Raw genomic sequence first — 16,667 nt, 5'->3', positions numbered from 1 at the left:
GGGGTTTTGCATCCTGGAGCTGAGCTGCTGCAGAATTGTCTCTAATAAATGGCTCATCCACCCTCAGAGCTTCCTTTAAAGTTCTCTGAAGTGAAGGCAGGAAGGAAAATCTGCACTGAGGGAAATGGAGCCTTGATGCAAATTTATTTTACATTCTAGCACCATTCCCACTAATGATTATGACACTATTTTTCTTTCAGGGAGATAAATCCTAACTGATACATAAATATCTTCCATTTTTCATGTCCTTTGTGGGGTAATTTTTATTCACAATCACCAGACTTGCTGTTGTTGTTATGCCACGAGCTTTACTCCTGCCCCAGCTTTTTAATTCTCCTCTGCTTTTGCCAGTCCCCAAATTCATTGGTGGGGCAGGCCTGAGGGTGGTGAGGAGCTAATGGAGGGGACAAGGGGGGTGGATCCCACTGCCAGGGGCAGGGCTGGATGGGATATTGGGAATTGTTCCCTGGCAGGGTGGGCAGGGCTGGGAAGGAATTCCCAGAGCAGCTGGGGCTGCCCCTGGATCCCTGGCAGTGCCCAAGGCCAGGCTGGACCCTGGGGCTGGGAGCACCTGGGGCAGGGGAAGGTGTCCCTGCCATGGCAGGGGTGGCACTGGGGGGGATTTGGGGTCCCTCCCCACCCACCCCATGCCATGGTTCCATAACCTCTGTGCCACTGGGGCACAGCCACGCTGTGTCCATGAGTGCCACCATGACATTTTCTGGAAATTCCTCTTTGCCCAGGATTTTCTCCTGGGAAGCTGAGAGGCCTCAGACAAGAATGAGGACAGTAATTATCTGGGTGCCTGGAATGTGGTCTGGAGGCTGCTCACCAACAAGTGCATGTTTGATCAGTTCCACATGAATTGTTTTTGATTAGTGACCAATCCCAGCCCAGCTGTGTCAGACTCCCCGAGTCAGTCACCACTTTCATGACCATTTTTGTCAAGCCTTCTGGTGTCTCCTTTCTCTTTCTTTAGTATCGTTTTAGTATAGCATTTCTTTTGGTGCAGTAGCAAAAAGTAATAAATCAGCCTTCTGAGAACTTGGAGTCAATTCTCATCTCTCCCCCCATCCTGGACCCTCACAATGCCCCCCTGAGCAGCCCGGTGAGGGAGGTGGTGCTCAGAGCTGAAATTCCCCCGGAGGGCACTTGGAGCTGCCTGGCACTGAGAGCTCCAGGTCTCCAGGGCTGAGCCTGATTGACCTGAGACAGTGAAAGGCTCTGCTGCTCCTGGCAGAGGGGGAAGCAGAGGGCTCTGCAGAGCAGGTGAGGCACAGCGCCGTGCTTGGGCTCAGCCTCTGTTTGGGGGCAGGAAAAGCAGATGAACAGCGCAGTGTTTGTGCCTCGCTGTGCTGATGGAAAGGCGTGAGTGCTGCTTCACCTCCTCTAACCCTAAACGTGTGTCCTGTGCTCTGGGGCTGTGGGGAGGGCACCTGCAGCCAGGCTGGGGATTCCCCAGTGGGCTCTTGGTGCTGGCATGTGTGGGGGGCTCAGGGCACTGCAGGGACTCTGGGGGGGCACAGGAAGCACAAATTGTGGAATAGCTGCGTGTCACCTTGGCTGCTGATCGAGGCTTTGCTGCTTCTAGGAACTGCCCTCAGCCAGTGCCAGAATAATTAAAGCTGAGAAAGGCTTTGTGTTCTTCCAGTGCAAGGATCCCCTCAGCCCCAGCACTGTCCCTGTCCCAGTGCCACATCCTGGCTTTCCTGAGCACCTCCAGGGACGGGCACCCCTCCCCACTTTGTTCCAATGCTTTACAACCCTTGCCATGACTTTTCCCCCTAACACAGAGGGGGGTGCAGCTTTGTTGCTACCCAGAATAAACTGAAATACCTAAAGCCTAATCCCTGAAATGCCTCTGCCTAACAGACAAATGTCACAAGGACACCAAGGACACAGAGCAAAACAACTCCAGCTCTCTTTATTCCGATGTTCCAACTGAGTGGAGCATTTCCAGGCCCAGTGGCAGAGGTGGGTGTGACCCCTGGGCCCCTGCCCACCCTGGCTGGGGTGGCTTTGAGCAGCAGGGGCAGCCCTGGCTCAGCCCATTTGCTGGCACTGCCTGTGATCAGGGCAGGACTGACAGCCTGAGCAAGCAGCACAGGCTGTCACAGCTCTGCTTTAATGCCTTTATTGCTCTAAAAGGGTGCTGTGCAGCTCCTGGAAGGTTTTATGGCAGAGTTTTAGTGCCTGTCATTAAGGCAATAGAAAGTTATACCCCTTCTTCCAAGGGTTAGGAATATTTTGCCATTACCTACAACTGCATTTTCATTGCATCGATGGCATTTCCAACAAACAGGCCGTCACAAGAGGAGCTCTGCTGCCCTGGCAGAGATGAAATGCTGAGTGTGAATATCAGTTTCAGAGCTGTCAGTGTCAGCTTGGGTTACAGAAACAGCTGTTGGGGAATCAGAATCCCAGAGTGGTTTGGGCTGGAAGGGACCTCGGGGACTGTCCCACCCCATCCCATGGCAGGGACACCTCCCAGTGTCCCAGGTGCTCCCAGCCCCATCAGCCTGGCCTGGGACAGGGATCCAGGGGCAGCCCCAGCTGCTGGGGGGATCTCCAAGCCCTTCCTGCTCAGGGATGTTCCTCCAGTGAGGAGGAAGGGTGGAATCAGCACCTTTCCTCTCTGGCTGGCCCCACAGAAGCTCTGTGACCATCATCCCTGGTCCCTGTGCCCAGGGGTGCCCTGCAGGGCCTGGGGGTGCCAGGGCTGCTCTGGGCTCTCTGCCCACAGCAGGGATCCCTGGGAGCAGGGCTGGCACAGGAGCTGCTGCTCTCCTGCCCTCCCTGCAGACCCCTGCTCCTGCCTGCCCCAACGTGCTGCTCCCAGGAGCAGAGTGAGGGACTCAACCAAGTGGAAATCAGGCACACACCAGGCAGATAAGGCTGCTTTTATGGGTTAGCAGGAAAATGATAGTTTAAAATACTTGTTTATTCACTGCATAGATGGAGCTGCGTGTTTTCTTCCATAAATTTAGCTTGTTCACACTTCATTATTCTCAGAAGGATAAATACAGGGGAGCAGGGGCAGACAGGCAGGGAGGGCATTTAGGAGTGCTGCTGGACGGGGTCTGAGAGCCCAGGGAATGCTGCACCACCCTCTAAGGGCTGCTCAGAGCTGCTGCTCGTGGCACTGCCCGGGCTGTCCGTGCCAGCCCAGCCTGCCCAGGGGGCTGCACTCACTGCCTGGGGCTGCCTGGAGTCTGAATGAGCCTGCAGCACCCTGGGGTGTGGGCTGTGCCTGCCAGCAAGGGGATCCGGGCTGTCCCTGTCACACACAGTGAGGTCTGGGGTGTCCCTGTCCCACAAGGGGATCCGGGCTGTGCCTGCCAGCAATGGGGTCTGGGGTGTCCCTGTCACACACAGTGAGGTCTGGGGTGTCCCTGTCCCAGCAATGGGATCTGGGGTGTCCCTGTCACACACAGTGAGGTCTGGGGTGTCCCTGTCACACCCAGTGGGATCCAGGGTGTCCCTGTCACACCCAATGGGATCTGGGGTGTCCCTGTCCCAGCAATGGGGTCTGGGGTGTCCCTGTCACACCCAGTGGGATCCAGGGTGTCCCTGTCACACCCGGTGGGGTCTGGGGTGTCCCCTCACAGCAGCTTTGGGACAAACAATCCCAGCCCTTTGGTTTCTCTCAGAGCAGAGCCATAGCTGCTCCATCCCAGGTGGCACTGCCATGTCCCTCCCTGTAGAGGACAGTTTCCTGGTTCAAACCATTTCCTGGTGCTCAGGCTCCTGCCCTGTCCCTCTGGAGGAGCAGGAGCAGTGTGTGTGTGGTTGGGGGCTGTGTTTGGGGGTGGGCTGCCCCTCCCAGCCCAGCCCAGCCCAAGGCACCCTGCAGACGTGGATGACAAGGACTCCCTGCACAGACAGGCTCTGTCTCTGCCCTCTGGAGGGTGAATTTCCACATCCTGGTGCATTAGAGGGTGCAGAGGGTGCTGGCAGCCCCACGGCCAGACACCCCCGGGGCATGGGGAGGGCACTCCCGCAGCAGAAGGCTGCAGCTGGGGAATGCAGCTCTGTGTCCCCACAGGAGCTGCCTGTGCTGCTCATTTACCACAGATCCCAACGGAGAAATTGGCCCCGAATTCCTTAAAAGCTTTTGCATCTTCTCTATTCAAGGGAATGAATAAAAATTAGCTCTCCAGCAATATTTTTTTGATTTTCAGTACAAACCCTCTTTCGCTGCTATTTAGGGGCTTAGATATGATCAAGTTATTTTCTCTCTTTGTGACTGTTGTGCTAGAGATGAAATAACTGCTGGTGGAAAAAAACTGCCTGATTGGCTGCCTCCTCCTTTACCAAACAACCAAACATTGGGGCTTTTTATTTCCCACAAATTATTCTGAGGGAGAAAGGCTGCTTTGCAGCCCGTGTGTGCAACAGGGAAAAAGCCATCTGTGACCACCAAAATGAGCACAAATAAAGAGCTGGAGAGAAAAATCCTGGGAGATCTGGGTGAGCAGAACAGGGGTGGGAACACAGAAAATGCCAATAACTGACAAAGGACCCCACTTCTGGGGGGATCTGCAGCCTCTGGGTTCAGCTCTGGCTTTTGGAGAGCACTGGAGCTGTAAGAAGTGTTCAGAGCCAGAACAGTGGGTTGTTGTGAAATACAGTGTCTTGATGTTTTCCCCATGCTTTGCTCTCCCTGGGGAGACTTTCCTGGTGCTGGGGAGGCTCTGCCCGGCCCTTCTGGGGCTGGGGAAGGGTGGGAAAGGCTGGGGAAGGGCTGGGGAAATCTGGGAAAGGCTGGGGAAGGGCTGGGGAAGGGCTGGGGAAAGGGTGGGGAAGGCTGGGGAAGGGCTGGGGAAATCTGGGAAAGGCTGGGAAAGGTTGGGAAAATCTGGGAAAGGTTGGGAAAATCTGGGAAAGGCTGGGGAAGGGCTGGGGAAGGTTGGGGAAGGTTGGGGAAGGGTTGGGGAAGGGTTGGGGAAGGGTTGGGGAAGGGTTGGGGAAGGGCTGGGGAAGGGCTGGGGAAGGATTGGGGAAGGTTGGGGAAGGTTGGGGAAGGGCTGGGGAAGGGCTGGGGAAGGGTTGGGGAAGGGCTGGGAAAGGGCTGGGGAAGGGCTGGGAAAGGATGGGGAAAGGGTGGGGAAGGGCTGGGGAAAGCTGGGAAAGGCTGGGAAGGGGCTGGGGAAGGGCTGGGAAAGGGCTGGGGAAGGGCTGGGAAAGGATGGGGAAGGGCTGGGAAAGGATGGGGAAGGTTGGGAAAATCTGGGAAAGGCTGGGAAAGGGCTGGGAAAGGCTGGGGAAGGCTGGGGAAGGGCTGGGAAAGGCTGGGGAAGGGCGGGGAAGGGCTGGGGAAGGGCTGGGAAAGGATGGGGAAGGGCTGGGAAAGGATGGGGAAGGTTGGGAAAATCTGGGAAAGGCTGGGAAAGGGCTGGGAAAGGTTGGGAAAATCTGGGAAGGGCTGGGGAAGGGCTGGGGAAGGCTGGGGAAGGGCTGGGAAAGGCTGGGGAAGGGCGGGGAAGGGCTGGGGAAGGGCTGGGAAAGGGTGGGGAAGGGTTGGGGAAGGGCTGGGGAAGGCTGGGGAAGGGCTGGGAAAGGCTGGGGAAGGCTGGGGAAGGGCTGGGAAATCTGGGAAAGGGCTGGGGAGGGCTGGGGAAGGCTGGGAAGGGCTGGGGAAGGGCTGGGGAAAAGCTGGGAAAGGCTTGGAAAGCCTGGGGAAGGCTGGGGAAGGCTGGGGAAGCTAGCCTGCTCCCTGCTCCCTGCACAGAACTCCTTGCAGGCAGCAGAGCAGCTTCTCCTCTCCCCCTGCTCCCCCTCTGAACCATCCCTGCCACCACCATCCTTCCAGCTGCCCCCAGCCAGCAGAGCTGGGGAGCTCCTCCTTTGACCCTCCCTGAGATTTCCTGCTCTGCCCGGGCCCGGGGCTTCCCCTCTCCTCCCGGGCCACGGGGATCAGGGGTTTTGCTCTGCAGACACGGCAGTGCTGCCTTCCCCTCAGCAGTGCACACACGGGGCTTTGTTGTTTCAGGGACGTTCTGCTGCTCTGGCCAGTGGCTGTGCCTGGACTTTTTAACCACAGCTATAGCAAGGTGGTGTTGTTCTTCCTGAAAGGTCAAACAGCTTCCTGCAAAAGGAACAGAATCAATCTGGAACTGAAGTGGAGGCGTTGCTCTGGGGGGCTGGATCCTGCCTGGGAAGCACTGGAAGATCACCAGAAATTCCCTGCAAAGGGTCCCTGCAGGGATCACTGCTCCCCAGAGCTGGGGCTCCATCTCAGACAGGGGAAATAATCCAATTAACGTGTGAGTTTTGTATCAGGCTGTGTTCAACCAGAAAAATCAACTTTTCAAGAACCATAATTGTGCTGCACATCATCCATCCAGGTGAGAACCAGAGGCACTTCTGGGCTGTCACAGGAACTTTCATGAGGAGGGGACAGGGACAGAGGGGGCCCAAACACCTGCTCAGGCACTCCAGGTTCCACCTGCCCTGTGATCAAACACTCCCTGACAGCAGCAGTGGCCACCCTGGGGGGCTCTGGGGGTCCTGCACAGCTCTGCCAGGGATGCTTCAGCTCCAGCTCTGCCATTCCAGGCTCTGCCCAGCCCCAGGGTGACCCTGCAGCCCCCACCAGAGCCAGCAGCTCTCCTCACAGCCCAGGCACACACAACAATCCCTGCCCAGCCCCAGGGTGACCCTGCAGCCCTCAGCAGAGCCAGCAGCTCTCCTCACAGCCCAGGCACACACAACAATCCCTGCCCAGCCCCAGGGTGACCCTGCAGCCCCCACCAGAGCCAGCAGCTCTCCTCACAGCCCAGGCACACACAACAATCCCTGCCCAGCCCCAGGGTGACCCTGCAGCCCTCAGCAGAGCCAGCAGCTCTCCTCACAGCCCAGGCACACACAACAATCCCTGCCCAGCCCCAGGGTGACCCTGCAGCCCTCAGCAGAGCCAGCAGCTCTCCTCACAGCCCAGGCACACACAACAATCCCTGCCCAGCCCCAGGGTGACCCTGCAGCCCTCACCAGAGCCAGCAGCTCTCCTCACAGCCCAGGCACACACAACAATCCTTTTCCAGCCCAGAACCAAGGACTTGGCTGCAGCTCCAGCCCCAAGGTGCCCAGAGCAGGGGCTGGAGGAGAGCAGCCTGGCAGGGTGGGACTGCATCCCCTGGAGCTGGGATTGGACACTGGAGCAGCTGGAAATGGAGCAGAACTGAGCAAAGGGTGAGAGCTCCTGAGCTGGGCTCAGCTGGGCTGGAGCCACTGCCCAAGGTGTGTCCTGGGAGGGAATGATTCCCTTGGGATCCATCCCTGCTTTGCTCTCTAACCTGCCCAGCCCTGCCCCAGGGAGCTCTCAGGTGTCACTGCCCAAGGTGTGTCCTGGGAGGGAATGATTCCCTTGGGATCCATCCCTGCTTTGTTCTCTAACCTGCCCAGCCCTGCCCCAGGGAGCTCTCAGGTGTCACTGCCCAAGGTGTGTCCTGGGAGGGAATGATTCCCTTGGGATCCATCCCTGCTTTGTTCTCCACCTGCCCCAGGAGCTCCCAGGTGCCAGCAGGACGAGGAGCAGCAGTGCCTGCAGCCCGGGGTGCTCACAGCTCCCCGTGGGGATGGGGTACCCACACCTGGGCAGGGACAGAGTTCCATGTTCCACCTTTGCACCCACATCCCTCGCAGCCATGGAAACTTCCAGACTGCTCCTGACTCCTGCTCTCCATCTGCTGTTCCCTCTCTTCTCGGGAAGGGTTTGAGAGCTCAGGAGCTGAGCGTGGCAGACTTTAATTAAACCCTGCTCTGACAATGCTCTCCATGCCCCAGCTCTCAGTGAAGCAATTCTCCCCAAACCAGAAGCCCTTCAAGCCCGAGCACTGTCTTTGTTCTGTGCTCAGGAGCACGAGAGAGCCCCGAGGGCCCCTGGGCTGCAGGGGCTGAAATTGTGTTTGCCTTGTTCTCCTTGGCCAGCAGCTCTGTCTCGTGTTCCTGACAGCTCCTGCCTGTTCTCCAGCCTGATCCCAATCTCCTGGAAGGGCTCCCTGCTCACAGCACACACTGCCAGGGCCTGCTGGGCAGGGACTGCATGGGAACGGGGCTGGGGGCTGGGATTGGGGCTGGGATTGGGCTGGGAACTGGGAACGGGGCTGGGAACTGGGAATGGGGCTGGGATTGGGCTGGGAACTGAGAATGGGGCTGGGAACTGGGAATGGGGCTGGGATTGGGCTGGGAACTGGGAACGGGGCTGGGAACTGGGAATGGGGCTGGGATTGGGCTGGGAACTGAGAATGGGGCTGGGAACTGGGAATGGGAACTGGGAATGGGGCTGGGATTGGGATGGGAACTGGGAACGGGGCTGGGAACTGGGAATGGGGCTGGGATTGGGATGGGAACTGGGATTGGGATGGGAACTGGGAACGGGGCTGGGAACTGGGAACGGGGCTGGGAACTGGGAACAGGGCTGGGATTGGGATGGGAACTGGGATTGGGATGGGAACTGGGAACGGGGCTGGGAACTGGGAATGGGTCTGGGATTGGGATGGGAACTGGGAACGGGGCTGGGATTGGGCTGGGAACTGGGAACGGGGCTGGGAACTGGGAATGGGGCTGGGATTGGGCTGGGAACTGGGAAGGGGGCTGGGATTGGGCTGGGAACAGGGAACGGGGCTGGGAACTGGGAATGGGGCTGGGATTGGGCTGGGAACTGGGAACGGGGCTGGGAACTGGGAATGGGTCTGGGATTGGGATGGGAACTGGGAATGGGGCTGGGAACTGGGAATGGGAACTGGGAATGGGGCTGGGATTGGGCTGGGAACTGGGAATGGGGCTGGGATTGGGATGGGAACTGGGAATGGGGCTGGGATTGGGCTGGGAACTGGGAATGGGGCTGGGATTGGGCTGGGAACTGGGAACGGGGCTGGGAACTGGGAATGGGGCTGGGATTGGGCTGGGAACTGGGAACGGGGCTGGGAACTGGGAATGGGTCTGGGATTGGGATGGGAACTGGGAATGGGGCTGGGAACTGGGAATGGGAACTGGGAATGGGGCTGGGATTGGGCTGGGAACTGGGAATGGGGCTGGGATTGGGATGGGAACTGGGAATGGGGCTGGGATTGGGCTGGGAACTGGGAATGGGGCTGGGATTGGGCTGGGAACTGGGAATGGGGCTGGGATTGGGATGGGAGTTGGGCTGGGAATGTGGCTGGGCAAGGACTGCATGGGAATGGGGCTGGGAACCGGGAATGGGTCTGGGATTGGGGAACGGGGCTGGGATTGGGATGGGAACTGGGAACAGGGCTGGGATTGGGATGGGATGAGCTGGGAACTGGGAGCAGAGCTGGCATTGGGATGGGATGAGCTGGGAACTGGGAGCAGAGCTGGCATTGGGATGGGATGAGCTGGGAACTGGGAGCAGAGCTGGGATTGGGATGGGATGAGCTGGGAACTGGGAGCAGAGCTGGCATTGGGATGGGACGAGCTGGGACTGGAGCCTGCCCCAGGCCAGCCCCTCCCTGGCCCCTCGGGGTCCCTGTCACTCCCTCCAGCCACAGGAAGGGAACCAGGAGGCTCCAGACTGGGGGTGGGAAAAGGAGCAGGGATGGATTAGGAAACCCAGCGGAGCTGAGCTAAGGACTGAGAGCTGAAACAGAGGGAAAAGGCTCAAGGAAGCACTGAGGGCACTGGGAGGTTTGGGAGATAAAAGCTCTCCAGCTCTGCTGTGCAGAATGTGGAGCAGGGGCAGCCCCAGTGTGGGCAGGGACACTCCTCAGGGACCCTCTGTGGGCAGCAGGGACATTTTGGGAAGGCAGGAGGGCTCCTGGCCCTGGTGCCTCCTTGCTCTTGACCTCCAGGGAGGGGAATCTCAGCAGCTGGAGCCAGGAGCTCTGTGCTTTTACTGCCTGGCAGTTTCAGGCGAACACTTGGAGTTTACTGCTGACTTTATTGGGAGATTTTGTTTCTCCTTGAAGTCACCCAGCATTCTTTTCTTTTTTTTTCCCCTCTTTTTTTTTTTTTTCCCTTGCAATTTTGCTTTTCATCTATCCTTGGCTAGAATGAGATTTCCAGAAGCAGGGAGGTCCAGGGCCCAGCAGGTCTGGGAGCTGCAGGGCTCTGTTTGGGCCTGCTGCAGTCAAATATTGCTGCTGGGGCTGGGGCAAGAACAGAGGGAACTCCACCTCCCACCAACCTGTGCCCCTCTCTGCTCTCTGAAGCAGGGGCTTTTCTGTCTGCCCCACTGTGGGGGCAATGCAAATATTCCTGTTTCCAGCCTCAGGAGCACCTGGGGTTCCTTAAGCAAATTGTCATGACAAAAACAGGGGCAACTGAACTCTTATTTCTCTCATTTTCAGCTGAGGGAATGATTCACTGGATCCCCTTGCTACCTTAACAATGATAACTGGAAGGGTCTTTGTTGTGTAAGCACAAACCTTGACTGGTGGGAGTTCTGGATGTTTAGAACACATGGAACTTATGGATTTTGAGAAGTAATTGTAATCTTGTCCTGGGGCTGGGCAGGTGTCCCTGGCTCCTGGGGCTGGGCAGGTGTACCTGGTCCTGGGGCTCCTGGGGCTGGGCAGGTGTACCTGCTCCTGGGGCTCCATGGCTGGGCAGGTGTCCCTGCTCCTGGGGCTGGGCAGGTGTCCCTGGCTCCTGGGGCTGGGCAGGTGTCCCTGGCTCCTGGGGCTGGGCAGGTGTCCCTGCTCCTGGGGCTGGGCAGGTGTACCTGGCTCCTGGGGCTGGGCAGGTGTCTCTGGCTCCTGGGGCTGGGCAGGTGTACCTGGTCCTGGGGCTCTGGGGCTGGGCAGGTGTCCCTGGTCCTGGGGCTGGGCAGGTGTACCTGGTCCTGGGGCTCTGGGGCTGGGCAGGTGTACCTGGCTCCTGGGGCTGGGCAGGTGTCCCTGCTCCTGGGGCTCTGGGGCTGGGCAGGTGTCCCTGCTCCTGGGGCTGGGCAGGTGTACCTGGCTCCTGGGGCTGGGCAGGTGTCCCTGGCTCCTGGGGCTCCATGGCTGCACAGGTATACCTGGCTCCTGGGGCTCCATGGCTGCACAGGTGTCCCTGGCTCCTGGGGCTCCATGGCTGCACAGGTGTCCCTGCTCCTGGGGCTCTGTGGCTGCACAGGTGTACCTGGTCCTATGGCTCCATGGCTGCACAGGTGTACCTGGTCCTGGGGCTCCATGGCTGCACAGGTGTCCCTGGCTCCTGGGGCTCCGTGGCTGCACAGGTATACCTGGTCCTGGGGCTCCATGGCTGCAGATTTAGGGCAGAGCACAGGAACAGGGACCTGCAGGGGCCCCAGGCAGGTCCCAGCAGGGCTCCCAGGCTCAGCCTGACTCAGAGTATTTTATACTGCAGCCATTAACTGTGAAAGCCCTTTCACCTGTATTTTACCTTTTGGGTCAATCAGATCACAAAAGGAAAAATACACCCGGGCCAGAAGACAATGTGGATAGAGCCTGCTGTCTGTGATTTATTGTTTTAATTAAAAGCTTTTTAAGCTTTAATTAAAAAGGTACATCAGCACTCAGTATTCAAGAAAAATGCCTTTGTGTTTAGGTCAATTGAATAACGTAAAATATAATGAGATACATATTTCTAGTCTGGAGTTTCACATGGAAAAAAAGCAATATACATAATTAAAAAGTAAATTCCAACTGATAGAAGGGAGCTGTTGGCAGGCGAAATAAAAGGTTTGCAGTAGATTAACACCAGTAACGAGGATGGGTTTTTGTTTGCCCCTGTGACATGCCTTAGAAAGCCAAGGGACAAATGCAGGTTCCTGGCTGTGCAGCCAGGGTCCCCAGTGCTGACCCCAGTGCTGCTGGGCACAGCAGAGGGTGGCACCTGGGGGTGGCACTGCCAGATTTTCTGAAAAATCTTCTTTGCCTAGGATTTTCTCCTGGGAAGCTGAGAAGCCTCAGCTTCTGCTGTGTGGGCACAGCAAACAGAACCATTTCTCATCCTGGGCTTTCCTGTAGCTAAGCCAACCTTACAAAGTTCTGAGGGGAAATTTATCAATTTCCTAAAAGCAAAATATCTTGATGCCTTTGGAAAAGTCTGAAAACATAAAGAAAAAAAGGTTAAATTTTCTTCAAAATGGCAAGAATTGATCTTTTCCCTTTCCTTTCTGAAGTTACAAATACTACAGGTAGAGTTTTCTGTGGTTTTAGTGGTCCAAGGGTCTTAGCCACAGAGACTCTGAATTTATGGGTACAAGTCAGAAGTTAGAGGAAACTGAGGGGAAATGATTTCTAATCTATCTTAATTTGTTATTTTCTTCTATTAAAACATTTTTTCAGGAGGGCATCATTACATGTCAACATTGTAAATAGAAGTGCTAAATGGAATTTATGAGGCTTGAACAGATTTTGACTCCCAAACCCCATTTTGGTGTTTCTGGAACCAACACTCAAATGCACCTGCAGTGCAGGTACATGGAGAGATCCACCCCACACCAGCAATCTGCTCAGGCCCAGGTCACTGCCAGGGGAAGGCTTTGCCCAGTGCACTGTGCTGATTTTATCCAGCTCTCCATTTCCTCCCTGTGCTCCAGGGCCTGGAGCAGCATCATTTCCACTGGCAGGCTCACTTCAGGGGGCCCAATCCTCCCAGAGTTTTCCCTGTGCTTTGTTCAGGGGGGAAATCCCTCCCTGGGCAGCCAAGCTCTGCTGTCAGAGGGAGAACAGCCCGGGAGTGGGGCTGGGAGAGCAGCTGAGACAGCAGAACTGAGGCAGCCTTTAAGGCAGGGAGGGAGAGGGGAGGGTTTGTTCTGTGGGGGTGGGAGGAGCAGAGGGTCCAGGGAGAGCCAGGTGCAGTAATCAGAATTAAGGCAGCATTTAAGGGAGGGAGGGGAGGGTTTCCTGTGTGGGGTTTTGGGGGGTTTGGCTCCTTCCCTGCTGTGCTGGGCAGGATGGAGCCCCGGGCTGGCCTGAGGAGCAGCTCAGCATCCCTCCAACAGGTGTGTTCCTCTTCAACAACACACCTGAGCACTGAGAACACACTGCTGGGGAAGGGCAGAGCTCTGCTCTCAAAGTGGAGGTTTTGTTTGGTTGGTGGGGTTTTGTTTGCTTGTTTGGCAGGTTGGTTGGTTGGTCGTTTTTTGGTTGGTTGGTCGTTTTTTGTTTGTTTGGCAGGTTGGTTGGTTGATAGATTTTTGGTTGGTTGGCAGGTTGGTTGGTTGGTAGTTTTTTGGTTGGTTGGCAGGTTGGTTTTTGTTTGTTTGGCAGGTTGGTTTTTGAAATGGTTGGTAGTTTTTTGTTTGGTTGATAGATTTTTGTCTGTTTGGTTGGCAGGTTGGTTGGTTGGTAGTTTTTTGGTTGGTTGATAGATTTTTGGTTGGTTGGCAGGTTGGTTTTTGAAATGGTTGGTAGTTTTTTGTTTGGTTGATAGATTTTTGTTTGTTTGGTAGGGGGTTGGTTGGCAGATTTTTGGCAGGTTGGCAGATTTTTGTTTGTCTGGTTTTTGTTTTGTTTGTTTTTCCCTGTCCCAAGCCCTTGGCAGTGTTTCTGGAGCCCCTGCCCAGGTGTGTGGGGTGCAGCCCCCTGGCCCTGTGTGGCCCCAGCTGGGGCTGTGCTCTGGGGAGCTGGGGGCTGTGTAAAGCCTCTCTTTACACAGCCTCTCTCTCCCACCGTCCTCTCTTCAGCCCGTGTTTGTTCTCCTCTGCAGCCTTCTCCTGCCTGCACTCTGCTGCCAGGCCCCTTTTCCCCAGGGCTGGATTTCCTTGTAGATTATCTGGCTCAGCTCAAACCAGCCAAGGGCTGAATTAACATCTCTTTATTTTGCTGTTAATTGCCACTTGACCAGCTACTCCAAAATTACACTGCAAGCTGCATAATGAAGGAATCCACGACTGAGAATGTTCTGTGGGCTTTTCCTCATTTAAAATCAAAGCAGTTTCTGCTGTTTGCATTAATGAGTTTCTCAGCAGCCAAAGGGGGCTCAGGAAAGGCTGTGCTGGGGGAAGTGTTGGGGTTCCCCTTCCCCCTCCAGTTGCTTTTTATCCCTTATTTTAGCCCTGGGTGCCTTTGTCAGGCTGGGCTGTGTGTTTGGTATTGGCTGTTGCTGTTGGCAGCTCTGCTGTTTGTTGGGTGAATTCTGTGCTCCCACTCCCCCAGAGTGCTGGAGCAAGCCCTGGGTGCTCCTGTTCAGTGAATTCCTCCTGCTCCTTCCCCACCTTCCCCTTTCTGGCTGGGCCTGCCCCTGCCCCCAGCTGAGCTCCTGGGTCCCGTGTTCTCCTTGCTCACATTGCTGTAAATTTAAAATGACTGCCCAGGCTCAGCACTCTGCTCCTGTTCCAGGGGAAGCCAACTCAATTTTCCCCTCCTTCCAGAGTGCCTGGGTCTGCCAGGCACACAGCAAAGCCCATGTAACAGCCTTGTAGAGATGGAGCTTGATTTTTCTGAGGTCTTATTTAGCATTGCAAAAATACTCCGTGTGCAGGCTGCAGAAAGCCCCAGCAGGTGCTTCTGCTCTGCTTTGCTGTCTCTCTGTGCTGAGTTATTATTAGAAATTAACTTTTCCAGGCTCTTTGTTCAGCTCCGTGCTGCTGAGGTCGTGCAGCCCTGCCCAGGGTCTCAGGGATGCCCTCCAAGCAGGGTTTGTGTTTTTGTTTGTGTCTTGTCCTTCTTGGTGAGCCCAGCCTGTCCCTTGTGCCCTTCACCTCCCTCCCGTGGCCTGGCCAGGCTGATCACGTTCAGCTGCTCACTAAGGAACATTTGGTCTGTGCTGGAAGTGTTTCCAGTCTATCTGCTCCTCCCTTCTCATCTGTGTCAGGCACCAACTGCCAGGGACAGGAACCTTTGTGTGTTGCTGTGGTGGAAGTAGAGAAGGAGCAGCACCTCTGTGTTTTCTGCTCTCCCCCTCCGTAGCCAGGGCAAGGATGGGGTCTCTGGGTTCTGCTCCTTTGATATCCCATTTTAATCCCAATTCCTGCAGCTGAAGCACAAACGGGCAGGGATGGAGCAGCAAAGGAGAGGAAAAGGCTGAGAAGTGCCAGCCAGGTGTCGTGTCCTGAGGGATACATCCATGCCTATCTTGAATGGTACAGAAGGACAGGCCAGGTGTGGGCCAGGCTCTGCTTGCTCTGGCTCTGCAGAGCTTCCAGGGCTGCTTTCCCTCAGCCCTGGCAAAGCCCTGCTCAGCCTCCCTCCACGGGCTGGAAATGAAATCCTGATTAAATCCCAGCCCTGGGTCCCACACCTGGCTCAGCCCCAGGCAGGGCTGTGTGAGCTGTTTGAGCCAGGCTCAGCAGAGCAGGTTTGTCTTGGTTTGGATAAGACAGGTGCCTGCTAAAGAAGGCAGGAGCTTCCCCTGAAATGGAGAATGCAAACCCTCCCCACCCCTCCAAATTGCTATGAATTTTAAATTAAGGGGCTCTCAGGCAACAAAAAAATACGGGAGCAGGAAATAACAGTTCTTTAATAGGGAAGGGGGGAAAAAACATAAAATGATAAAATAAAAACAATGCAGTACACTAAAATGACAGAGTCAGAACTCAACCTGACACCCTGTTGGTCAGGGTGCTGGCAGCAGTCCAGTTGGAAAAGTGGCTGCAGTCCTCCTGAGGTGTCAGGTGTGGTTCTGTTGGAGCAGGGGGTCCTGTAGAAAAAGGGTGATTCTTCCTCCGCAGATCCGTGGAAGTAGAAGCAGCTGCTGTTCCTCTGGTGAATCCAGTGGAGAAGCTGTGCTGGTGTGTCAGAATCTCCTGATTATATCTGGATAGCAATGCTCGGCTCCTCCCTCTGGGCGGAGCATCTCACAATGGGATGTTACAGTTCTTATCAGCCATGCAGTGACATTCAATGGCCTCTTATCACGGGATGCCCCCTGCTGAGGGAGGAGTGATTGTGATCTCGCAGGGAGAGAGATAAGGGGAAATTGCCCACTTAGCACCTAGACAACTGCCATACAGATGGTAATAGAATACATCCTGCCTTGCAATCCAGAACAAGGTTCTACCCAAATCCAGGGCTGTGTGAGACTGTTTGAGCCAGGCTCAGCAGGGCAGGTCCTACCCAAGCCCAGAGCTAAGCCAGGCTCAGCCCGGGCTGTGTGAGGCTGTTTGAGCCAGGCTCAGCAGGGCAGGTCCTACCCAAGCCCAGAGCTAAGCCAGGCTCAGCCCGGGCTGTGTGAGGCTGTTTGAGCCAGGCTCAGCAGGGCAGGTCCTACCCAAGCCCAGAGCTAAGCCAGGCTCAGCCCGGGCTGTGTGAGGCTGTTTGAGCCAGGCTCAGCAGGGCAGGTCCTACCCAAGCCCAGAGCTGGGCCAGGCTCAGCCCGGGCTGTATGAGGCTGTTTGAGCCAGGCTCAGCAGGGCAGGTCCTACCCAAGCCCAGAGCTAAGCCAGGCTCAGCCCGGGCTGTGTGAGGCTGTTTGAGCCAGGCTCAGCAGGGCAGGTCCTACCCAAGCCCAGAGCTGGGCCAGGCTCAGCCCGGGGCTGGGTGAGGCTGTTTGAGCCGGGCTCAGCAGGGCAGGTCCTACTCAAGCCCAGGGCTGTGTGAGGCTGTTTGAGCCAGGCTCAGCAGGGCAGGTCCTACCCAATCCCAGAGCTAAGCCAGGCTCAGCCCGGGCTGTGTGAGGCTGTTTGAGCCAGGCTCAGCAGGGCAGGTCCTACCCAAGCCCCTAGCTAAACCAGGCTCAGCCCGGGGCTGTGTGAGGCTGTTTGAGCCAGGCTCAGCAGGGCAGGTCCTACCCAATCCCAGAGCTAAGCCAGGCTC

The sequence above is a fragment of the Haemorhous mexicanus genome, chromosome 7, assembly GCF_027477595.1.
Source record: "Haemorhous mexicanus isolate bHaeMex1 chromosome 7, bHaeMex1.pri, whole genome shotgun sequence".
NCBI lineage: Eukaryota > Metazoa > Chordata > Aves > Passeriformes > Fringillidae > Haemorhous > Haemorhous mexicanus.
Note: the sequence above shows the minus strand (reverse complement) of the source record.